General features: G+C 39.6%; 1 protein-coding gene across 5 annotated transcripts in view; it reads right to left on the bottom strand.

Annotated features, from left to right (window-relative positions):
- PHACTR3 (phosphatase and actin regulator 3) overlaps positions 1-19,740 on the bottom strand; it is a 100,436-nt gene that overhangs the window by 55,295 nt on the left and 25,401 nt on the right. For 2 of the 5 annotated variants that reach the window (XM_088175204.1, XM_088175205.1), the window contains exon 1: positions 17,310-17,957. The exons of 2 other annotated variants lie outside the window; for them this stretch is intronic. The gene's annotated coding sequence lies outside the window, so the exon portion shown is untranslated. Of the gene's footprint in view, positions 1-17,198; positions 17,958-19,740 lie in introns of those variants that run through there. One more of the 5 variants, XM_088175206.1, reaches the window with a different exon arrangement.

Below are 19,740 nucleotides of genomic sequence, written 5' to 3'. Positions count from 1 at the left end.
CAGTTTGCTCTGCTGGATGTAACATTCTGTAAACATGAGACACATGTAGGAAATACTTAAAGGGGAACATTGTTTTTAAAATCATTTCTTTCTTTCACTGTCTACTGGTACTTCTCAACAAGGTAATTATACTAAATACTCATCAGTTTTCCAAAGCAAGGTACTACAAAACCCCAGCACCTTTGAAAAGACACATCTGTGCTTAAACACAGAGCAGTCAGATGCTGCCAAGTCCCCAAAGGGTGATGGCACTTCTCACCTGTTAAATCCTGCATTAAACATCATCATTAGCATGGAACTTTCTCAAAGCTCAGAGAAGGGTTTTAAAGCACTGGTCTAAACAAACTGCAGCATGCCTTCTAAAATTCAGTTCTTCACTGGTTGAGGGGCCAGGAGAAATAATTGTTTATCAAATTTACTGTAGTGATTATCACTGTTTGCCTGAACCAAGACCACAATCTAGTCCTAATGGGAATGGCAGGATCTTCAGAGCAAGGATAAACATGGAAATTTTCTAAATATATGAAACTGTCTCCTCTGCAGCTCTTGGAATGACTCCATTGCAGGTTGTTTCCTTCTTCTATTATAGGAACTAGGAAAAACAAACTACTGAGTTGTAATCCTTGGCCTGTGTAAGAAACAGAAAAATAGAGAGACAATGTCCCACATGGCAACAACAAAATGAGAATTTGGCAGGAGGACAGCAATGTCTGTCCATTAACTCTCTGTGTCATCGAGCAGCCAAGCAGGGAGAACTATGGAAGTAATTGTAATTCCTCTTGCTAATGTGATTTGTTGGCTGTGTCTGCATTAGCAAGAAATGCAGTGTTAGAAGTGGGGCTGTGAGCAGCTGCTGCTGAGGACTCAGCACCTTCTGGCTGCATTTGTTAAGCAGCAGTGGTGTGATCTTGTGACTCCAACTTGACAGTGAACGAGCTCTTTCCTCACAAAGTGCAAAGGAAACAAGATTCTTCTTGATAATAAAAATAGCAGCCAAACTAAACAACCATCCTTCCAAAAATAAACGAAGAGTGCCCATGTTTTCTTCCCAGAGGATGGATAAAGATCATTATTTGTCTTACTAAATTGCAAGATTCAAAAGCCCCATATCACACATGCAAATTCATATGACTTGTTGGTATCAAAATTCACCAACTTTCATCAAGACATTGGCTGCTAATTTTTTTGGTAAAGTACAAGTTCTCTTGTATTGCATTTTTCCCTATTAGAGCTTATCTGAAATGCCCTTATATTGCATTTTTCCATTATAAATACCTGTGTTCAGAGTGGCAGGTACCTTCCTGGGGCCTTCCAGCAATACATTTTGGCATTAATGAAATTGTTACGCATAAATTAACAATTTCTAAATTCCTAGAATGCTGCTGAAGTTGTGACAGAAAAAGCAAATTTAATGCACAGAAGGATGAGTTTCTTTCAGCTTTTCTTGCACTGAATTTAGTGGAGAAAGGACCCTGCATTTAACAAGAGTTGTACTGGTTTTATTAACTGGAGTCAGTATTCTTGCAGTTCAGTGTAACAACTGAGCTTTGTATTCATTTTTTAGTTCATAAAACCTTCTTTCCATGTAAACTAGAGAATTTTTGCTAAAAACATTTTAGAAAAGACATCATCACTGTTTATTGAAATGGTTAGATTTGAAAGAACAGGAGAGATACCTTGTAAAGACTACTTTAAATTCAGGTTATTTTCAAGAAGAAAGCTTGTGGGCTGGTGAGGTGGTACTGCTTCCAACAACTGCAACAGCCACAGAATAAACCTCAGCAATATATCTGCAGATGGTTAAAATCTCCAGGACTATTAGGCAGTAGTTTGGACAAGCAGGATGTTTAATGACTGCAGTAGTTAAACCTCAAATGGAAATACACAGAGGAAGAAACATATTCAAAGCAGGGTCAAAAAATGCCAGGAGCTAAACTAAAATATACATGATAACTGCTGAGAAATGGCTTTTATATAGATAAATTTTAGAAATCTACTGGTAAAAGTTCCCCACATCTCCCTTTTAAGTGCTGACAGGTTCCCCTAAGTGTCACCCTGTGGCTGATGCATCAGGCATTGTCCTGCTCCTCCTGGACCAGCCTGTGGATCAAACAGGACAGGATGGAGCAACTCTGAGTTGCACAAGATTTTCCCACTCAAAATCCTCCCACTCAAAATCCTCCCATGGCTTTGCCAAGGAAACTCAGGGGCTGGGGCCAGCAGGGTGGAGGTGGAGCAGCCTCGGAGTGCCCTGGGATACCAAACCCTCTCTGCACTGTGCCCCATGTACACACACTGCTGAGCAAAGGCTCAGGTAAGATTACTCCAGTTCTGTGTTTAGAGATTAGATTTATAATGTAGAAAAGAAAAAAAAGAAAAGAAAATGTGGAGAATCTACAGTTTTGAGAAGTGTTCAGGGAGCACAATTGCACTTCTGTTCTTCTGGTCAGGGCTTATGCAAAAGAACAAAATGTAAACAACCATTTCCCAAACTAAAGCATGACAGGAGGTTCTCTCTTGGTACAAATTTTGTTAATTTTACTGGCCGCAAGTTTTAAATTCACATTTTTTTAAACCAACAGTCCCAGAAAACTCCTTGGTTTCCAGCTCTTGATTTTCATTCGGGACATGTTTTTGAGACAGAAACCTCTAATGAGTGTTTTTCCAACATTTGCCTTTCATCAGCAAGAATATTTGACTTTCTTTTCTTGTTTTCTTCTCCTATTTTTTTAGTTCTTAATTTATTACTTTTTACACAAAAGGGATAACCAGCTCTGTGACAAAACTATCATTTTATAAGCACCACAGAATATGAACTGAATTTCTGTTTCAATGCATGAGGTTTTTGTTAAATAAGTAAATAATAGTCTTGTTCATTTCAACCATATCCTGGGCCTGTTTTTATGTCTCACAAAGCCCAAACAGCTTGGAAGGAAAACCAGCATGGAATATTTTTACCCTGTCTGACCTAAATTTATGTATGTTTTAGTTCTTCCAAGAGAAAGAGAAGTGGAATAACTACTCCCTCTTCTCAGTTTCTTTTCAGCACTCATATTTTAACTGTGTTCTCAGCTGCCTGCATGAGTCACAGAGAGCTGGAAACAAGAACCCCCCACAATATTGTAAGAACTGCTTCCTCAGGAGGGAGCCTCTCTGTGTTTTGGGGGATACCACTAAAAAGCCACAAAAATCTCCTGAAAGCTTCCTTGTGCTAGAAACCTCCATGGGAGCCAACAGAGGAAGTGACAATATCTTAGCTGCAAAAAGAGATTATTTATAAGTGTAATAACAACAAAGGTATCTGAGGATTTCCATACAACTGTCTTGAAATTCATGTAATTGTTCTCCAGCATTTGCAGAGATTTCAGACTGCTGTTGACTTTGTGGATTGTTTTGTGTAATGATAGTATTGAATTTCACTGGTCTAGGCACAATTTGGATTTGGTTCTGTGATGTTCCAAGAAACTCTGAAATCCACAGGTTTTTATAAGAACTGGGAGGGTGTTCAGTGCTTGCCATGCTGATCCACACCATTCTAAGATCAGTTCATCCAATGCATTCCTGTACAGTCGAAGTTACATCCAAACTAAATCTGTTTGAAGCTGCCTGTGAAATATTTAGAAACAATGGGGGAAGCTCATGGCAGAAAACCATCTTTCATTCTGAAATGCCACAACTTACTGAGAACAAACCAGACCCCTCTTCCTTTGGTTCACGTCTGGACTGAGCAGGGCACAGCAAACCAGGTCAAGGATTTTGTGCAGTGAGAGGAAAAAGAAAAAAAGGTCAACTTAATCATAAACCAAATTCACTGTGGGGTCAAACGGATTCAAAGAGCAAACACACAACAGTAAAGAGATGTTGTGAAACATTAACAGATGCTCTTGGTATCAAATGTGCCCATCAGCTCTACAGCATTTCTAGGCCTGTGTGATTGTGCCTTAGAGTGCCCTGGCTCAGTCCTGTTGGCTGGAGTTTATCTGCCTCTAACACAGAGATTCAGTCTTAAATTCCTGCCCATCACCAAGGAGTTGGTCATACTGAAATCACATCTCCCTATCAGAGACTCTTCCCTTTCTCACTGGGCTACCCTTCCTCCCCTTCTCTACACCCATTCTGCTTTCACAGCCCTGCTTTTGCTGTCATTTCACCCCTGTTCAGGCCTGCCTGCTCATCCTGCAGCCTCCCCTCCCTGCTCAGTGCAGTTTGCTGAGCCTCTGCACAGGAGCAGTCTGACTTTAATCAAGACTATGCAGGAAAAGCCTTTCTTCTCCAAGAAAGCTTTTAGACATTACAAGTATTCAGGGTTCATTTACAACATTGGGTAATGAAGCAGAGTTAAAAATACCATATGTTCCTTTGACATTGCCCATTCATTGCTATAAATGACTGGAATTTCGGTGACTACAGAACAAAACATGTTTTATGTTTTTGCTTTTAAGTGAAGCTGTGTATAAAGCTCTTTGCCACTCGGAATATCCCAGTGTTTTACATAAAATAACAAAGTTTATCTGGAAAAGGCAGCGAAGCCTGCAGCTTGTTTTCCTCTCATTTTCTTTAATGAATGAGGAGAGATCTCAGAATGTGTGATCATAGGAGTGGAACTGGCTAAATTTTCTCAGTTATGAGAAAATACAGTGAGGAATTTATTGAGTCTGCTCCCCAGAACATCACCTCTGATTGGCAATTCAGTGCACTGGATAAGCAGAAATCTTTTCAATCGACTTCAGGCCTCCTCTGCAATCTGTGTAAATCTATTTCAACAATGGAATGAGATTATGAAAGCATGAGAGAGAACTGACACATAGGGCCAGATTGTTTGAAGATGTTTATTTTAAGTCACTTCACATAACCTTATTCACTATATTTGTTTTTTGAACTTGGAGAATTTTTTCCCCCTAGTAATTAAAACTCCGAAGGCGGACACTCTTGCCTGCACAATAAAAGAACTTATAATATTTTAGAAAGTATTAAAAAAAACTATAAAAAACCTCAACTAATTTCTTCCTTTCAAATGCTGAAATGATCTAATGCTATTAATAGAAGATTCTTTCTCCATGGAAAATTTATTCTTCTATTTAAAGCTACTGGGGAAAAGCTTGAAAGAAAAAAAATTATGATTCTGCCATCTGGGTATCAGTACAGCCTTCAGATGATGAGTTCAGATAGTGGCTTTAAAATGCACACATTTTTTTGGAAAGAAGGCAGGGTGGTAGACAAGGCATCATTTCTCCACACAGTTACATCTCATGGCTACACCCCAGCTTGTCCCTTAGTGCTGGGGGAAGCAAAGTGGGGGATCCCAGACTGACAGCCCTGAAAACCACAGGTTTTCCTTCCTGCCCAAAACCAGGCAGAGCTAATGCAGCAGCAGAACCTCCCCAGGTGCTGCTCAGCCAAGCCTGAAGCTACCCCAGAAGCCTCAAGATGAGCAGAGCAGGTGTTGCTCTGTCCCCGTGATCTTCCTGCAGAGGGATGAAATTGATACCAGAGCTGGGATGACATTTCATGTGGGCAAAGGAGGAGAATTCCTGTCACAATAAATCAGCAAGCAGAACACCTCCCCAAGAGTTTGAAGGGACATTTTATACTGAATAGCTCATATCCTGCTTCCAGGCACCTGATCCATTAGGCTTTACTTCCTGGACATGTGCTGGCACTTGATAATTTCCTTCACATGCTGACCCAGCATTCAGGTGCCATTCTAGGGATTCACTCCAGAGTTATGAGAGTTATGTGTCTTGTGCCTTCCTGGTGGGATCATGCACAGATCATATCCACAAAAACATAGAGTTGTCCAAAACATGTGATTCACAATAAACACAGTGAAACCTGAATAGAAGGCTTAAAGCTGAAAATCAAATACTTCTTTGGACTTTGTTCTTGGTTTTATAAGGAAATGGAGGCAAAGTATTTGTAAAGTGAACACTGTGCTAGAGATCTCTGAGTAACCCCAACCCAGTTCTATCTCTGCACCATCTGCATGGTTGAGAGCTCCAAAATGGAGAGCTAACCATTCCCCATTAGCAGGGTGCTGGGTGGGAGGAATTATGTACTTCCATGATGTATGTATGGAATGGAATTAGAAACAACAGCTCAGACCCCCTAATACAACTTTTCTTCCACAAGAAAATGTATCTTCTTCCCTTAGAAGATACAGACATGCCAAGCAGGTCTTGGTTTACAGACTCTTGGGTTGGTGCCCAATAAATTGAGTTTTAGGGCATCCAGTAACAGATCAAAATTACCACAATCCCAATGGTACAAAGGGCAGATCCAGTAGAAATACATTCTGCCCTCTTAGATTGTTTAAAATACATTGATTAGTCTACATTGTTCCTGTAAGCTTTTTGCTGGATCAGGTATCATTTCTCTGCACCACTTGCACTTTATGCTGTATCAAGAATTGTCTGTCATCCCCCAGTTGGCATCAATCTGGCATAAAAGCACAGAGCTGGCACAAAGTGTATCCCAGCTCTGGCTGATTTGACAGAAATATGGTCATTTGCCCATGCCTGCTCTGCAGGAAGCCTGTCCTGCTGTTGAAGCCCTCGTGCACAGATCTGGTGTCAACATCAGCCTCTCGTACCATGGCACAGCCTGGTGGTGCCAGGTGATGGGAAACTAAAGGAACATCCCTGCCTGTGCCCCAGCCCTGAGCTCAGGGTGGCAAAAACGAGACATCCCATGGTGGCTTCAGCCCCTGTGCACTTCACTGTGCCCAGTGACCTCAGCTCTCAGCAGCTCCTGCCACAAGAACAGCGAGGGGAGGATTTTTGCAGGGCGTGACCTGTGCAGCTGCAGCCCACAAGCAGGATGCAGAACAGCTCTGTTTCCAGAGCAAACAGATGCCCTTCCATCACATTTGCTCTTCTTGGCTTTGGGCTTTTGGCTTATGCACCACAAGTTCAGTAGCTATTCTGCAGTCTGTATCTATGTATGATATATATACCATATATACGTATACATGCAGCATTACACATTGTATTATGTAACTACATGTTGGAAATCTCAAAAAAACACCATCAAGGAGTCTGCTGATAATATGGATTTGATCACAAAATAGCTGCTTCTTGTAGAGGTCAGAGTGAGAGAGTGTTTGGGAGCTTGATTTTAAGGTGGCACAGTCAGCACCAGAGATTTGTAAACCCAGCCCAGCTCCCCAGCAGAACCCAGGGCTCAGCCAGCCTCGCTCAGCCAGGCTGTCCCTAACCCCTCCTCAACAATGCAGCTCATACATCCGAGCAGCATGCATGGTGACTTTCAAATAAAACAAGATAAGGCATGAGGTAGAAGTTAGATTTTGGCATCTATTACAGTGCTGTCTTATATGTTCATATTTATAATGCTCGAGTGCTTAAATGCACATGAAAGGGCTGCAAACAAGAGTTCACTGCAGCTCCTATTAAAGAATTCTTTGGGTCTCTTCATCTCTCCTGGTTTTTCTTTCCTCTGATTCTTTTGTTTGCTCTTTTTTTTGGTTTTTGTTTCCCCACCCCTGGCCCGCAGAGCAGGCAGAAGGGCAAGAGGAGAAGGGCAGTGCTACTTTGTATTTAGGCAACATTAAAAGTGAAAAGCTTTGACATCTCCCAAGCCAAAACTGGCAAAGCCAGCTGAAAAAAACCCCAAACGTTCGTGTTCCAAATTGCAAACTTTTCTTATTTGTTGAAAGCATTCCAGGGTGGCTTCAGGATATGCTGAGCCAGCCTAAAGGCAGGTTTAACTTATGTTTTGATCGTTTAGAAGGAAAACAACTTTCTTCTTCCACGATGCTCTTTGGCATTCAGTAAATAAATTTTACCATGGCAACTGGAAAGCCACTAGAGCTGTGAAGACACAAATTCTTAATTAGAGTGGTCCTTGACATCTTGTTCTACAAACTAACCTGGGCACTCTAGAGTCATTAAGAATAAAAAGCACACATGAAGTAGCTTAGTATCATGTATTAGTGTCATGTTCTCCAGTTGTTATTTCAACATAACAGCTGAGTCTTACATAATCCTGTTTTGTAATTACATACCCAAGTGTTTTCCAGAGGAGAAAAGCTAAAATGTGTAGTGTGGCCTGAGTCAGGTTGATCCAGTGCTGGAAAGACAAACTTCACCTATGAATGTTGTTGCAGAACTCTGCCTTTCAGCTTCTTTAGCTAAATCCTTTAGCCCAGCAAATTCTGTCTGGCTGTCACAGGCTGAGGAAGTTCCCCAGAGTTGTCCTCTGATATGATAGCTTGCCTTGCTCTGAACACGGTAGAATTCAGAGGTTGTGAGCTCTGAGGGTGCACAAATGGATAATGTAACTGTTTGGTTTTTTTACCAAACCTGAATGCTGTACAGAATGACTGCACTGACTGCCACAGGAAAATATTTTCAATGATTGTAGCGTGCAGCTGTACACGAAGTATGTGCATATTTCGACCTAATTTGAGCTATAGCTGCCACAGCTGGAGGTATGAATCATGTAATGGCTGTGGGCTTGGGCTGTTCTGATGTGGAACCACTCAGCTCCACAAGCAGAGCCCGGGATTGCCAATCCACGCCTCCAGTTAATCATCCCCTCCTTGACTCCCTGCCCTCGCACTCCATGCAGACAGAAGGACAACTTCACAGGGCTCGCAATTCCACAACGAGACCTCGCTGCATAAGCAGAATTTCTTGCCATAATTCTCAGAATAGATTAATCTTTGTAGAAAATGAGAGCAGAGGCTAATGAGGGTTGAGCCACAGATGGAATGGCACCAGCAGCTACTTCCTACAAACAGAGCAAAGTGATAGTTTCTAGCACGACATTTAATAAAACCAAGCCCTAGCAGGATGCACAGCTACAGGGGAATTTAGTTTGAAGTCAAATCTGATGCTGACTGGCTTTCTTCAGTGAAATAAATGATATCTGGTCTCCTTATCTCACCTTATCAATTTAATCAGATTTTTAATGAGCAGAAATAGAAAAAGTAAACGGTTCCTTTCTCTTCTTAAAATACCAATTTTCTTTCTATGCTGCTTACTTTGAATTACCAGAGTTCATTTTTAGACCCCTGTTCAATATTTCATTTGAAAGATTTCACAAGCATCTTTGAAATGCTATTTTGAATCTTCAGCAATGTTCAATGCAAATTTCCTGGGATTTTCCCCCCTCTCTGGGCTCTGTCTTTCAGAGTGGGGGAAGAGCTATTTCATGGTTTGCTTATGACTCCAGCTCCATTCACAGCTGAGAGAGAACTGAGAACTCTGTAGACCAGGATACAGATGAACTGTGGGCAATTTTTGTATTAGCCCCTATCTGCAGATGGTCCCTAAAAATCTAAATGTTATTCAGGGGTGTGTCACCTTCCGTTATGAATTCTGAATAAGGAATCATGAACTACCCCCCCAAAAAATTAGCCCAGTGAGATAAGCATCCAACAGTGTTTCAGCAGTTATGGAATGACAGAAATATTTGTGTCTTGACACATGTGCAAATAACAGTAACTGCCATTGATAATGGTATTTGGGAAGCTGCTGTGCAATTCTACGCTCAGAAGAAAATAATCTGATGTGTAGTTTGGCATAAATTGCCTCCTCTGGATTTGCAGATCACTGCAGTTCTGTCCCATTTTAATTGGGTTTTACTGTGCTAATTTCTCTGGATTATTGCATTTAGCACCTTCCAGATGATTGTTAAATCCTATATTGAAAAGGAATTGTCACCTATCTTTCATCTTCCAAAGAAGAAAAAATAAGAAAAACTGGGGAAAGTTCTCATTATCTAAAGTAAAGGGAGAGGTGAGAGGATCCCGCTGCTTTTCTCTAATTTGGGCAGTGTTTTTAGCTGACTTCCAGTGGCAGTGCAGGCGTAACTTAACACCAGGGAAAGTCTTCATGGGGCACTGTGCTTGTGCCATAAAATAGACCCAGTTTTATTTCTCTGGCACTGAAAACAAGGGAGAAGACTTTTGGCTTGCAGACATGGGGAGAGAAACACTCCTTTGGCTTTATTACCATTCCCAGGTGTGTGAATTACATCCTCTTGAAAATTGCATATATCCCCTTTTTTCTTTTTTTATTTTCCTTACAGTGAGAGAGGGGCAAGAGAAAGGGATGGATCTCCTTGGCCATCTGGTTTTTGAACCAGTAGAGTTCACATGGATCATATTTTCAAGGCTTATTCTCTAAAAGTGAAAATCAGAAATTTACATTGTGAAAGTCTGATACGTGGATGTATCTGTCCATCTTCCCAAGGGCTGCAGAGGTAGTGGTGCCTGGTGATCATTCCTGGATAATCTTGTAAGAGACTGAGATCTAATTTTGGCATAAAATAAAGTGCTGCAAAAATAACATTAGGGTCTGATAGCTCAGTTTTCTGTGAGTGACAGAGCTTATTCCTTCTTGAAAAGCATTAATAGATTTTGCAGAGAGACAACAGAAATTAATTAAATTTTCTGGCTCACATGGTTATTCAGCAGAGCTTGGTAAAGTGAGTCATAAGGGCTCAACAGCCCAAGGTTTAATTTAAGTTACATGACTTCTAAGAAAATCTTGAGATTTTTGGGGGAGGGAGATGAACTTTTTATAGAAAGATTTAAAGAACAAGGAAGGACCAGGGAATATATCTGAAGGCATTTGGTGCACAAAGCTGGAGAAAGTTGGCACAAGCAGCCTCAGTGGAAGATGGGATGGAGAGACCCATCCTTCATGTGTAAGAATCCTGACCTTTGCTTTAGTTTTAAAGGAATACTTGGTAGCCAAATTATATAAACTAGATTAACCAGAAGCAGAAGGTGCAGAGAGGGCTGGCTGAATTCATTACAATAACTGCCAGACTAGCCACGTGTGGCATTCTCCTCTTCAACCACTGCACAAGGGGTGAAGTCAGGAATTTGCTGTACAATTAACAAATCATGGGATATTCAAACAAATCAGTCCTTTCATCAACTTCTACCATTTCATCACAATACTTCTTAAATTGATTTTATATTGTAGGCCTATATATTCCCCTAAATACATTTCTCTGCATATGTGGAGCATGAAAAATTAATCCATTAACAGGTATTCTTTAACTAGGTCTTGAAAGTGCTGTGAGCCTGAATTATGCTGCATTTTCCAGTATCTGTTTAATTTTGCATGTTCTAGATAAAAAACAGTTTCCTTCAAAAATCATTGCTCTCTTCTCTGTAATGGTGACAGGAGGGGAAGAGGATATTGAAAAGTTCCTCATCAGCATAAATAAATTAAAGTCCCCACTTCAGAGAAGCCAAGAGGAATGAAGCTCCATTAAATGTTTTAAGAGGAAGCTGGAGGCAGAGATGACCAAAGTGAAGCTCCCCAGTCTAAATATATTAGTAACTCTCTCCACACTTGGATTTTTAAATGTCACATAATCTATTAAAACTGAAATATCTTTGAAGGTAGCACAGTTAGAGGAGGGATCGTGGTACCACCTATTTAAATAATGGGATATCACATTTGCAGTTTTTTAAACGTGTATTTGCAGGTTGAAATCCAGCTTTCTGTTAATAGGGCCAGTCTCATATTTCTGCCTCTCCCCAAGCTCCTCCTCTCTTTGTCATCCCTTTCTCTGCTGCCTGATGCCTCCTTTTGCAGGATTTCAAAGATTTGCAAAAATTTCACAGCAGTAATCCTGTCATCCAGCTAGGGAGATCTATGTACACTATTTATAAACTCATACAGTTCCACTTCCTGCACAATAGCAAATTCATGATTAATTAGATATTATTTTAGAGAGCTTCTCACACAGCCAGTGTTGTCACTCAGGATTTAACCCCAAATTTTATGGTATTTATGCTTCAGTGTGGTGTTTTTCAGGCAGATATCAATATATTGGACACTATTTACATTTCTAGTGTCATTTTTCAGAAAGAATGTCTTGTGCATGGGTCAAGATATCCCAAACCTGGAAGATCTGTTGATTTTTTTCTTTGTACAGTCCTACCACTGACTTGCCTGGTGGCCTTGAGCAACCTTTCCCTTCCCTCTGGGTTTCATTTATCCTCCTTGAGTGAAAGGGATACAAGGAATTTAATTTACTTTGAAAGGTACGATTACCACTTGCAGTGTGTGCTGGAGTCCTGGGATAATGGATGGATGTGTGTTTAACAGAGAGGACATTGCTGGCAGTTGCTTTGGCAGGAGGATCCTTCCCTGTGACAGGAGCATCATTTTATGCTTGGGAGGGGAAAAGGAGAAAGTCCAGAGTTCCTAAGGTGATCCTGCTCTATTCATCCTGGCAAACTTTATTTTTGAAAACCAGCCCTTTCCCTGCAGTATGTCCTTAGTTTTCCCATTGCCATTCATTGTGTTTTATGACAGTTTTATTTTGAGTTATGGGCATATTTTTCACCTGTGTTTCAAACAGAGTATGTTTTTATCAACTTAATTCATTTTGTAGGCATCTTGCTTTCTGGACTTTATTTTAGGGCTTTCTCTTTTTTCCTGATCACCTCATTTTTACATGGGCCTTTTCCTAGAAATTAAGCACCTGGATGCATTGGACCTCCTATCCCCCCCCCCCCCAAATAAAACTGTATTTTGGCTCTTATTCCTTCAACTCTTCTGAACTGAGCCCTGAGCACCACTCAAGATGAAATTCAGAATTCATTTCTTGTGGGTCCCAAAACTGATCTTTGATAAAGCAGTTGTTTACTGTGTCCAAAATTATCCCTCTTGTCTTGACAAGGATCCAGGCTGTAAGAGGGAAACCTTCTACCATTGATATTCTTCTGCAATTTACAGCTTTTCCTTATAGTCTTTTTTCCCACTAAAACCTGAAAATTCCAAGTCTCTTTTATTCACTTGACATACTTTTTTTTCACCAAGATGGTCTTGCAAATATTAACAACCTCTGTAAACAAGACCAAACCACACAGGGGAAACTCCTCCTTAACCTGGTCCCTGAAGAACCACTTGGAACAAATGGCTTTGCATAATCCATCTTTTTCTAATTAGCATCTCTGGCAATAAGCCACTTGGGTATATTTGATATGCTTTTATCTTAAGATTAAATTTACATTTACTGCTAGGTAGCTCTGACATCTTCATTCTTGTTTTAAATCTCTGTCATAACATGATTATTGTGTGATCACTACTCACAGCAAACCAGCCCCTGTTTGTAAAAGGCTCAGGCTCATCTGCAGTGTTGGGCTCTACAGTCCTGCCAAATAAGAATTTTGGGGTTTTTTTGCAACTTGCCTCTTAGAATTTAAAAAATATTGTTGTAAAAGCTGCAGGGCAGGTTTAGAGTACTTTTGGAGCCCTATAACAATTCCAGGAAATAAGATGGAAAAACAACCAAGAAAATAATTGATAAATAAGAATGTTTTTTAAGAGATTGCAATTTAAATGTTCTAAAGGAGGTGAGTCTAGCTTTACAAAACAGACTATGGCACAGATTTTAATGAATTTTCCAAAGTTTTGAAGAACTGAATAAAGAACAGATCTTTTCTTTAATCCAGTTTTCTAACCACAGAAGTTTTTCCTACTACAGACAACTAAGCACTTTCAAATACAATTTTTCAAGGGCAGATTCACTATCACTGCTATAAATCGTTCCAGTTCTTATGAAATCTGTTGATCTATTACTGATTACATCAACTGAGGATCTGCCACAGGACTCTCCAGAACAAAATAAGTTAAACAATAAAAATCAAAGGAAAGTGCTTTCATAAACACTAGAAATATTAACAAAGTTTCTTGTGCCATGAAAAAATCCATAACTTTAAAAAAAATGTTTAAATATAAATTTTTTTTCAATGCTTGGAAACAATGAGAAAGTTCTCTGGTCACAGTAGGAAATGTGTAAATCAGATCAGTCATTCATCCAGTTTATTTTAAGAGGTTTCACTGTTAGGTTTCCTACAGCTACTTTACTGAGAGTCTTTACTGAAAAATGCCAAAAAAGATGGAAAATATCCTACCATGCAAAATTACCTCTCCTAGACATCCCTTTCTGCGATTAGTAACAGAAAAATCAAACTGCAATGTAAAGGTAAAGTGAGTGCTACAAATCAAACAGGAATCTAATTCGGTTCACCACACAGGCCTTTGGGATTTTCCTAATTTCTGTGCTTAATCAGATTTCATTTGATGGCCATTCATTAAGGAAAACATTCCTATTTCCCCAGGTAAGCAGATTTCTTCCTCCAAAGAGCTTCATACTCCACTTTTGCTTTACCACACGAATCTGTTGAGTGTTCAGGTCAAAACCACAGAGCAGGAAAACACTAATGCAGAACTGGAAATCCTTTATTTGTTCTCATTTGAGGTTTGTTCATCTCAAACACCACCAGGAGAGTGAGGAAAAGTGCTCCAGTCACACAAGTCTGAAGTTTTACTGGGCATTTTTTACTAAAACCATGCTGAAATAAATCCCATAACACTACCCCATGAGGTCTGCTATAAATCAACTCATTTTCTACCCATTAAAAACTACATAAATCACATTCTGTTAGCTCAGGGTTGCTTTATAATTGCAAAATAGTGCCAGATTTCCAGCAGAAACAAGGGCTTGGTGGTGGACAAGATTTGAGCTCCATAAATTAATCAAGTATAATTTAACCACTCATAATATCAATAATCATGCAGCATTCATAGCATGCTCTTATGTCCAACATTTAATGCTTACAGCATAGCCATTGTAGGTTATTATGCTATGAAGGCTGCTACTACTAGAAATTACACATTACAGATTCAATCTATTGACTAATACTAAAAATCCAATGGCAAAAACCCCATATTGTTCATTTCAATGTAGATTAAAATATTCTTTCTAGGCTCACTTTAGAAAGAAACACCAAAAATCTCCTTAACCCTTTAATGTGCATTATTTAACTTATTTTTAAAGGTTTTTCTTAATCTGGGTTATTTCAATGCTACTTTACAACATTGCCTCAGAAACCACTGAGTGGGCAAAACTGAGGTCAAGGAGCTGAGTGCAGGATGATGGACTACAAGTGGGGAAGGGAACAAATATCTAAAGGCAAAACAACTTCTTGATTGGCTTGGCCTTCAAAGCACATCCTAAAATTCTGCTCCAGACCTAGAATTAAGAGAAGAAAAATTGTGCCTTGGAATGGTAAAATGCAGGATTAGAAATACAAAAGAGAGAAAGATCTGGAGCCAAAATTTCAAGAGAGACAAAATTCAGCTAGAGAGATCTTAAGAGAATGGAACAAGTTGGATTCAAAGCACACTGTCCTCCAGAGCCTCAAATGGAACCCAAGATTTCAGACACTATTTCTCTATTTTGGGAAATACCTGATGGGTGCTGGTGAAGGTTCCACCTTTGGGTCAGTTTGTCACCCTGTAACTCCTGCAGCAGCTCTGCTGCCTGAAGAACTGCTGACAAAACACTGATGCTGAACTCTGTGGCAGAAAGTGTGGGGCTGTTTTAATTGATATTCTGAAGTCTTTCTTAGAGCTCTCACATGCCTGCTGTTAGCTGCATAATCTTAAAAAATATTCTACAGTCATTCCCTGAGAAATTGTATGGTGGCTTGGCTGCAAAAGTTGTGGATGGGTCAGGGAACTGTGGAAAGATGGAGAAGGCCCTGGAGATCTGGATTCTTTCTCCTACCCCTGCCAGACTGCCAGGAGGGAAAGAATAAATCATTTCATCAAGGAGCTCATCTTCACAGTACAGCTGACATGTAAATCTTCAGGTAGTTGAGAATCCACAACAGAATTCAGTAAGACATCCTTCTCTAAGCATGTAAAGAGCTGCCTTATCTAATGGCTCTGGAAAATCATAGGTACACGTCTCAAGTGAGGCAGTCAAAATTAGCATTTTCAAATCTCTCTCTGATGCTCTGCACACCCCTCAAATCTGTGAAGTGGACACTCCAGCTCCACGCTGCTCAGAGCTTTTGTGCAGCAGGTACTGTAGTGACAGGCACTACATAAAAGCTTCTGAATATATTAATAACTTCTGCCCTCACAGATTACTGGAGAAAAATGTTTGTGATGTGCACTTTAAGGCTGCATCACAATGCATATGCACAAGAAACCAAGTGAAGATTGCAGAGGCAACCATAATTCTGGCACTTCCTAAGTTTTTAGTGCCTGCCTTTAAAATCTTAACAATGTGCTTTTAACATAACAGCTTTCTGGTATATAACATGTGATTATCTGAAATTACTTATGTATTTTCACAGTATCTGGAGAACATTTTGTTTTGTGCTTTAGAAGCATCCCGAAAATAATCGTTATTTAACTAAAACATCTTTGGCTTTCTTTTCCCTTTGCTTTTGTGTGGAAGCCACAGAACAGCTTTTCACATAGCAGATGAATAATGTGTAGGAAGAGTGAGAGAGGAAGGGAATTGATGGCTTCTTTTTAAATATGTGAATTTAATTTCACCAGCCACTTTATTTTAATCATAATGCAGATCCAAATTTATAGGGGAAAAAAAAAAGAATCTCCTGAATCTCCTGAATGTTCCTATATGTTTTTCATATACATTGCTGAAAAAGTTCATAGTCTATAAAAGAATACATTTCTTTTCTGATTTTTCAACTGTTGTTTGAAAATGAATATACATCGATATCTAAAGTACTAGGTAGCATAAAAACATTCTGCATCTCCAAACAACAGCAAAATGCAGTCAGAGGTTTGCTGGACAACTGTTAGATTACCTGACCAGATTTGGAGGTTTTCCAGACAGAAATTTTCTTGCACTGTTGGATTTTTTTAGCAAAACTCTTTTTCTCATCAGTGCCAAGAAAGAAACGAGCTATCCAACACACTCCTAAACTCAAGAGTATTATGGCACTTGCAGTGAGAAAAATTCCTTGTCTGCTGTCCCCATTCCCTCCAGCTTCTCTGCAACATAACTGCAGGCATAAATCCCTCTCTCTATTGGAAAAGTGCATCTATTGATCTTAAAATAAGCACATGTAACAGTTAATGCAATTGATCTGCCAGCACCATCCCCACTTCCCAGTTTGGGGAACACATTCTTGGCTATGAAATGGATGATTTTCAGAGCCCAAAGTATGAAAGAACAATCCTACTTGCTTAGGTAAAAGAGAGCAAATGGAATTTTTTTCCTCTGTTCCTAATGATCACAGAAATAACACATTCTTGCATATTTTATCACAAGCAAAATATCCAAGAAGTCCTAATTCCTTCATGCTAAAAGCTCACAGCATTCCCTCAATATAGAACTTCAGAAATATATTTAAAACATCCGAAGCTTTAATGTCTACTCACCTCAGCTAAAACTCCCAGCAAACAGATCAGTGTAAGAAAATAAGGCATCTGTAGCAGGAAGGAAGTATTTATCCATTTTTCTATTCATTGCTTTTATCCCTTGCTACTCACCTCCAAGAGCTGCTGTTGCTCGGAGCACACAGAAGGCAGCAGCTCAATCCGAGGAAGAAGAAGGTTCTTTCCTTTCCCCCTCTGTTACTGCTCTCCCTTGAAACTCCTTCACTTTCTCTGTCAAGTTGCTCAGGAGCACAAGGATGGAGCCTTTTGGCTCTCTCCAGGTCTGTGTATATTACGTAAAAGAGATGAATGCATTTCCTATTTTAACCAGGAAAATCATGTCTGCACTGCCTGCGCCGGGATCATTAATGGTGACTGTGTGCAACAGTGCAAGCCCACGGAATGCTCAGAGTTGGGCTCAGCTCTCTAAATGCAGAACCAGATGAAAATCTGCAAATCAACTTCTCTTTGTTGCAAAAGTTTCTCGTTTTCTCTCCTGCAGCAGAAGCTGGAAATCGCTGTTTAACAAGTACATTTCATTGGAAATGCTGGAGCAGAGCTCTAGACTTGGTGTAACACCAGAAACAAACACACCGGAGATGTTTTTGCCATTAAAATGCCTCTAACTCCAGTGTAACTTTCGGTCAGCTACCACATCAAACCTGTGATTCCTTTCTCCCAGGACAATTTTGTCTTGTAGCACTGTCAGCAAACTGCTCCAGCACTGCTTGAAAAGATTCCAGCCCAAATTACAGTAGTGAAAGCCTGTCCTGGCCTCTTCCCTTACTATTTTTTTCTAGAATATTTACATTTCATATTATTCCCCACCCAGTCTTAGCCATGGTTCCCAGAATGCAGGAAAACAGTCCTTCCTTCCTGCAATCCTAAATGCCTTCATTAGGGAGACTTAATGTTGAAGTGTTTTGGAAGGCAGATGCTCTGGATTTAAAAGAAACAGGAGAGGACTCAGTGAACAGCTGCACTGCTCTCAGCTTCCAGAGGAGCCATATTTCAGAATGGTCTCCTGCATTATTTTGTCAGTGGGAACATATTATTACCGTCTATATTTAAAAATACTGACTTTCCTGCACAAAGGCAACAGCAGACTTAAAACCACAATGACTGTTCTGTGCAAGTATTCTGTGCCAATGATGCAGAAAATGAGATCCAAGTGAAAAACAAAGTGGTTTAGAAGATCTTTGCTTGCAAGGTGTCTGTACAGAACTGGCCAAAAACCACCGGTACAGGAATTCTTGTACACTTTAATCAATATTCACAGTTCTTTGTTGAAATTTCACTAACTGCTCAGTAATACCTTGTCCTTACTAATGAGCACTGTTGTATTACATCTGTGGTACACTGAAATGCAGGAAATTAAACCCATGTTCCAAAGTTAAAAATTTTTCTGTTCTAAAAGAAAATATTTTTCAAGTAAACTGAGCACTGTCTGTTTCTGTAGGTATTAGATCATGTAATTCCTGAAAGGGTCTGGCAAACAATTCCACTTTGGAGCCCTGAACATACCTCCTCCTAGAGAACTGCCAAATCCCAGGGAGAAAATCTAACACATTTTCGATAAAATCTTACAAATGTAAAGTACATCACAGTCTTTTTTTTTTCCCCAGGAAATAGATATTAACAGTTTTTTTCTCTTATTGAGTCTTCTTATGCATCATCTACAACCACCCACGTTTATTTTCCAGAATAGTTAAGGCAGTGACTAAAGGATTCACTGAAGCTCAGGTAAATTTCTTCTTCTGAAATAAGTGCACTAATCATATGGATAATATAAAATTGATTTGGTTTAATTCAATGAACATATGTAAAACAGAGGCTTTCAGCCATAAATAGGACTTCAGTGGACAGCCCATTGTTTATTCCCTAAGGGATACTTTAGGGAATAAGTTTAATGAAGTACTGTTTCAACAACTTATTATCTTTGAGAGTCTTTTAATTAATGTCAGTGGCAGTTAATTTTAAAAAAATACAATGTCCATCCCTCACCACAAAAATCATTCCCTCCTTCTTACTAAAATTCTAGAAAAAGCTATGACAACCAAAGGCCTAACTTCAAATGTAAATAAAAATACTAGGAAAAATCTCTATTAAAAATTAAAGACTCTTAAAGCAAAGTTGCCAAACATATTGAAGAACTTAGTCTTTACAAGGTTAAAAGGATTCATTTGTCAGGGGGATGCCTTATGCCAAACAGGCTTCTTTGAGTTTTAAACCCACGATTGTTAAGCTTCTAAATACTTGAAATTTAGACACACAAGTTTGAAAATCTGGCAAAAGCTTCTTAAATGCAAGTGAAAAACAAATCTATCTGGGTGCAGAAGTTTCTATGAATCATCACTCTTCAGGCCCAGAGAAGTTACCCAGTGCAGGAGCTGTGTCACAGCCACAGCAGCAGCCAAGGCAGGAGGAAACTTCGGATGCAGGACTAACAAATGAATAAACATTTTGATGAAGTTGATGCTTTGTACTCTCTCTGATGGGCAAACTTCCCCAGAATTCTAGAACAGCTTAACTTCAGATTTTTCAA

Source organism: Sturnus vulgaris, chromosome 17 (genome assembly GCF_052056855.1).
Source record: "Sturnus vulgaris isolate bStuVul1 chromosome 17, bStuVul1.hap1, whole genome shotgun sequence".
NCBI lineage: Eukaryota > Metazoa > Chordata > Aves > Passeriformes > Sturnidae > Sturnus > Sturnus vulgaris.
The sequence above is the reverse complement of the archived record's forward strand: the minus strand, read 5'-3'. Positions and strand labels throughout refer to the sequence as shown.